This window comes from Schistocerca gregaria, chromosome 2 (genome assembly GCF_023897955.1).
Source record: "Schistocerca gregaria isolate iqSchGreg1 chromosome 2, iqSchGreg1.2, whole genome shotgun sequence".
Taxonomy (NCBI): Eukaryota; Metazoa; Arthropoda; class Insecta; order Orthoptera; family Acrididae; genus Schistocerca; species Schistocerca gregaria.
Window position 1 is genome coordinate 250,541,960 of NC_064921.1, and position 6,058 is coordinate 250,548,017.

The following is a 6,058-nucleotide window of genomic DNA, read 5'->3' on the forward strand; positions in this document are numbered from 1 at the left end:
AGGGCGTATAGTGGGCATGCGGGAGGCCGGGTGGACGTACCGCCGAATTGCTCAACACGTGGGGCGTGAGGTCTCCACAGTACATCGATGTTGTCGCCAGTGGTCGGCGGAAGGTGCACGTGCCCGTCGACCTGGGACCGGACCGCAGCGACGCACGGATGCACGCCAAGACCGTAGGATCCTACGCAGTGCCGTAGGGGACCGCACCGCCACTTCCCAGCAAATTAGGGACACTGTTGCTCCTGGGGTATCGGCGAGGACCATTCGCAACCGTCTCCATGAAGCTAGGCTACGGTCCCGCACACCGTTAGGCCGTCTTCCGCTCACGCCCCAACATCGTGCAGCCCGCCTCCAGTGGTGTCGCAACAGGCGTGAATGGAGGGACGAATGGAGACGTGTCGTCTTCAGCGATGAGAGTCGCTTCTGCCTTGGTGCCAATGATGGTCGTATGCGTGTTTGGTGCCGTGCAGGTGAGCGCCACAATCAGGACTGCATACGACCGAGGCACACAGGGCCAACACCCGGCATCATGGTGTGGGGAGCGATCTCCTACACTGGCTGTACACCTCTGGTGATCGTCGAGGGGACACAGAATAGTGCACGGTACATCCAAACCGTCATCGAACCCATCGTTCTACCATTCCTAGACCGGCAAGGGAACTTGCTGTTCCAACAGGACAATGCACGTCCGCATGTATCCCGTGCCACCCAACGTGCTCTAGAAGGTGTAAGTCAGCACGAACGCTGGTCCAACTGAGGCGCCAGGTGGAAATGGCATGGCAAGCCGTTCCACAGGACTACATCCAGCATCTCTACGATCGTCTCCATGGAAGAATAGCAGCCGGCATTGCTGCGAAAGGTGGATATACACTGTACTAGTGCCGACATTGTGCATGCTCTGTTGCCTGTGTCTATGTGCCTGTGGTTCTGTCAGTGTGATCATGTGATGTATCTGACCCCAGGAATGTGTCAATAAAGTTTCCCCTTACTGGGACAATGAATTCACGGTGTTCTTATTTCAATTTACAGGAGTGTATATTCATGAAGAGGCAAAGTTAGTTCTCTTTGCTGATGATACAGGTATAGTAATCACATCTGACAAACAAGAATTAACTGACGAAATTGTCAATACTGTCTTTCAGAAAATTACTAAGTGGTTTCTTGTAAACGGAAGCTCACTAAATTTTGATAAAACACAGTACATACAGTTCCGTACAGTGAATGGTATGACGCCATTAATAAATATAAACCTTAATCAGAAGCATATAGCTAGGGTAGAATATTCCAAAATTTTAGGTGTGTCCATTGATGAGAGATTAAATTGAATGAAACACATTGATGATCTGCTGAAACGTTTGAGTTCAGCTACGTATGCAATAAGAGTCATTGCAAAATTTTGGTGATAAACATCTTAGTAAATTAGCTTACTACGCCTATTTTCACTCATTGCTTTCGTATGGCATCTTATTTTGGGGTAATTCATCACTGAGGAATAAAGTATTTACTGCACAAAAGCGTGTAATCAGAATAATAGCTGGAGTCCACCCAAGATCATCCTGCAGACATTTAATTGAGAATGTAGGGATATTCACAGTAGCTTCTCAGTATATATACTCTCTTATGAAATTTGTTATTAACAAACAAACCCAATTCAAAAGTAATAGCAGTGTGCATAACTACAATACTAGTAAAAAGGATGATCTTCACTATTCAAGATTAAATCTAACTTTGGCACAGAAAGGGGTGAATTATACTGCCACTAAAGTCTTTGGTCACTTACCAAATGGTATCAAAAGTCTGGCAGATAACCAACAAGTATTTAAGAAGGAAAAAGAATTTCTGAATGACAACTCCTTCTACTCCATAGAGGAGTTTTTAGATATAAATTAAGGAAAAAAATTATAAAAAAACACAAAAAATAAAAAAGTTATATTAACTTAAGTATGTTGTTAAATTAACTCAATTATGTCATGTATTGGAAAATTTGACTCATTCCACATCATTACGAAATATCGTATTCATGATCCATGGAACTAGTATTAATCTAATCTAATCTGTCCTGTTTTACTAGTCTGCCCAGCCTATGACGTCCGAAATCTGTAAAGTGGCAGCCCAACCTCACGATGTCTGATCGTGATTTCAGCTCGGTTACGCCACGTGCTAACGACACACACCACAGCACTCCTCGAGCAGTCGACAAGTCGTGAAGTGCCCGAAATGCTCGTGTCGAGTCTCCGGGACATCAACTTCTGTCCCCGGTAAAACTCAGGCAGATCTCTCGCCTTTCCGATTCTACCCACAGACAGCAAGCTCACTGATACGACATGCACCGCGCGTGTGGGACTGACATTCATTCCTCGCCAAGTGACGCTGCTATCGTCTGGACGGGTTTATATCGATTGTAGGTCGGTGGTCATAATCCTCAGTGTATATTGAGCGTTTTATCGGTTTATTTGCAGTGCAAGTAACGTAAAAATTGAAATAAAAGGGTTTCCAGATAGGAACTCACCCTAACCCTCGGATTTCCGATCTGCACGCTTTCCGCTGCGTCACAGGCTGCTTGGAAGTCTCGTTAGTCGCAATCGCCAAAAATGCAATTTATTTTTATCTCTTGGATTATAGAGCTCCCATAACTTTCACTTCCAGCAAAGCCTGCATGTAGCATAAATTCGTACGTAATCGGTAGTGACGAATAAGCACAGTCCCCTTGTGAGCTAGCGAATTGACGCCGCACGGGAGTCTTGCCGGCCTTTTCTGGGCTAAGTAAGAATATTCTTGTTGAGTACACAGAGCTGCCGAAAAGTGTAACACTGTACGAGATAGCGGAATGAAAGCAAGCAAAATCCAGAAGCCTTCACGTTTCAGAGTCAGACAGCAGCACTCCGTATCTGCCTTGAAGGTGATACTTCCAAGAATGTCTTCCATCTGCCCTCAGTCCAAATGATTTAAAATGGTCGACTTCAGTGACTCTTTAATCACCTTGGGGCAATAAAACATAAGCATCAATATCCTCCAATGGTCGCAGACTGCTTTTTTCAGTCGTATTTATGCTACAGATGTATGGAAGCTTGATCCATAGGCATGAAACATTGGTTAGATGAAGACATGTTTCTGCTGATGCTGTAACTTTATTTAATACATTTATTGCTACTGCAAATTCGAACCTCACTGTCATTGTCAAACATTAACACGCAGTGACCATGCAGTATTTTATATTTTGACTTTAGTAATACGTAAGATCTAATCTACAAAAGTTCGCAGCTCGTGGTCGTGCGGTAGCGTTCTCCCTTTCCACGCCTGGGTTCCCGGGTTCGATTCCCGACGGGGTCAGGTATTTTCTCTGCCTCGCGATGACTGGGTATCGTGTGATGTCCTTAGGTTAGTTAGGTTCAAGTAGTTCTAGGGGACTGACGGCCATAGATGTTAAGTCCCATACTGCTCAGAGCCATTTGAACCATTTTGAATTTCACATATTTGATGATAGCCTTGAGGTTGAAATTGGCCATTAGAAAATAGAATACATAAATTTACAACGTCAGCAGATACATGTCTTCATTGGAACGTTCTATAAATCGAGTAACTCAGTAAGATAACTTATTACAGGGGTGTTTCAGTCAGTATTTACGAAACGTAAATTTATAAATAAAATTTTGTGTTTTTATCGGAACACAGCATCATTGAAACTGTTCGTGTTACCATATGTGATCAGCGTAAAGTCTGTAGGAGAACGTACTGAACCAAAAAAGTGTGTGGGTGATTATCTTTTATACAGTCACAAAAAATGTGAGTGACGTCCGAAATGACGCTACATTTTGTTTGGGCGGAGCGAAAACAAGGCTCCCTATAAACTACGCTATGGGTTCTTGTCCGAATTTTCATAGCAAAACGAAGAAATGTAAAACGGACAAATAGGATATAGAATTGACCAGCGTGAGGTGTAGCTTGTAAAAAGATATTTAATTGCTTGAAAGTAATCAGAATAATTAAGAAAACCTTAATTATTAATCCGAAGTAAAATTTAAACATTTCACGAACAGTTTCTGTCCTGCAAATAAAGCTTCAAATATTTCATCTCTTATAGGAACAGATATTTTGCGCATAATATGTTGCAGTGGTGTTATATTTAACTGCCGAAATGGTTTCTGTCGTAAGTCTAAATTCACGACCTTTCGAGAACAGAATACGCTACGAAAGCAAACAATGTGTCAATAAATTCATATTTTCTGAAGAAGAATTGAAAATAAACAAAAAAATGAAAAAATCGGTCAATTTTTTTGTGAAACGATGTGTCTAAAAGTAAGTCATAGCATATGTCAGAGAAACATATGGCGCACGTTTACTGCTGCATATGATTTCAAGCATCAGTTAGACAGAACTTTTCACAAAACATATGACCGATTTTTCTTTTATTTCTCTTAAGGGCCCCGCAGGCGTACCATCCGACCGACCGACTACCGAGAAATTGAACATGTGTACGTGTTTTGACCGACTGACCCACGAAGTTTCCTGCACGAGATGTCGGGCGGGTAGGACCACAGCACAGCCAACAGTTCCCCCCCTCCCTTCCCCACCCCCCTACTTAACCCAACAAATTGTGCCGTGTGTAGCGCTATCATGACAACCGCCAGACAAAAGTTCGTCTTTCGTCACTGCGCTCGGGATTAAATGCGAGTCAGACGATACTTTAACAGAGAAATTTAAGGACTGGAGATATTTGTGGGACAAGTAGTGCGAGGAGTATAGCAATAGAGATGCAAGAAATGGAGCACTTGTTTCATTTTTTAACTAATCCATAATGGCATGAAGAGAGAGTAAAGGAGATGTAGAGTAAAGGACATGTATTTCATGAATTCAAGTCCATCGACTTTCTGTATTTTGGTTTTAGTTTGTATTGCCTATACTTATCACAAGTGAAACCAGAAAACCGGAATATAGACTGTCAATGGACGTTTATTCATAGTCTATCTAAGGCTTCTATTATAAAGAGAAAAGTATGGTTTTTTCTTTTTCAATTCTAACGGTTGTTCAGTGCTCCAAACCTTATGTATCTGTTGTCACATTTATTACATGATGTGCACCACCGTCACTTGTACATATATAAGTAAATTAATGAAGGCTACACAAATATCTTTTGTTTTATTTATTTCGCTTTAAGATGACTAATTTCCTCAGGCAATTATGGGTCGAACGGTTCAAATGGCTCTGAGCACTATGGGACTTAACATCTGAGGTCATCAAGCCACCAGAACTTAGCACTACTTAAACCTAACTAAAATAAGGACATCACACATATCCATGCCCGAGGCAGGATTCGAACCTACGACCGTAGCGGCCCCGTGGTTCTAGACTGAATCGCCTAGAACCGCTCGTCACAGCGGTCGGCTCATGCAATTATGAATCACGCTGCAGGTATCAGGAGTTATTTCAGATAATAATTGTGGGGCCGGCCGGGATGGCCGAGCGGTTCTAGGCGCTACAGTCTGGAGCCGCGCGACCGCTACGGGCATGGATGTGTGTGATGTCCTTAGGTTAGTTAGGTTTAAGTTGTTCTAAGTTCTAGGGGACTGATGACCTCAGAAGTTAAGTCCCATAGTGCTCAGAGCCATTTAAATAATTGTGGAAATACAACAGCAATGAGTCTTAGGTCCTCTTTACTTCTGCCAGTGGCTAGCTGTCACGACTGTATTCTTTTTCATTAATAATGGTCTGATGAGGCTCACCATCTCCGAAACACATATTTCATCCATTCTTAGACAGTAACAAAAATCATCAGCTCCATCCTCCTTAAGCAAAAGAGCTTAGATGAATATCTTTCTTTGCAGTAACCACTTCTTTGCCCACAGATTTCTCTCGCTCTTATTGTCCTTGTTACCTCTAAAGCAGCCAAGGCAAACGCCAATTTTTGTTTCTGTGCAAAACCTAAGGGGATCTTGTAAAATATAAAATCAATTAACTTTGGACTAAATCACAAAAACAGGGCATCACTGTAAACGCTGCGTGCTGTCGGTCGGGAAATGTGTAAGCTGTCAGGAAACTTGCCGGTCCGTCTGTCGGCTGA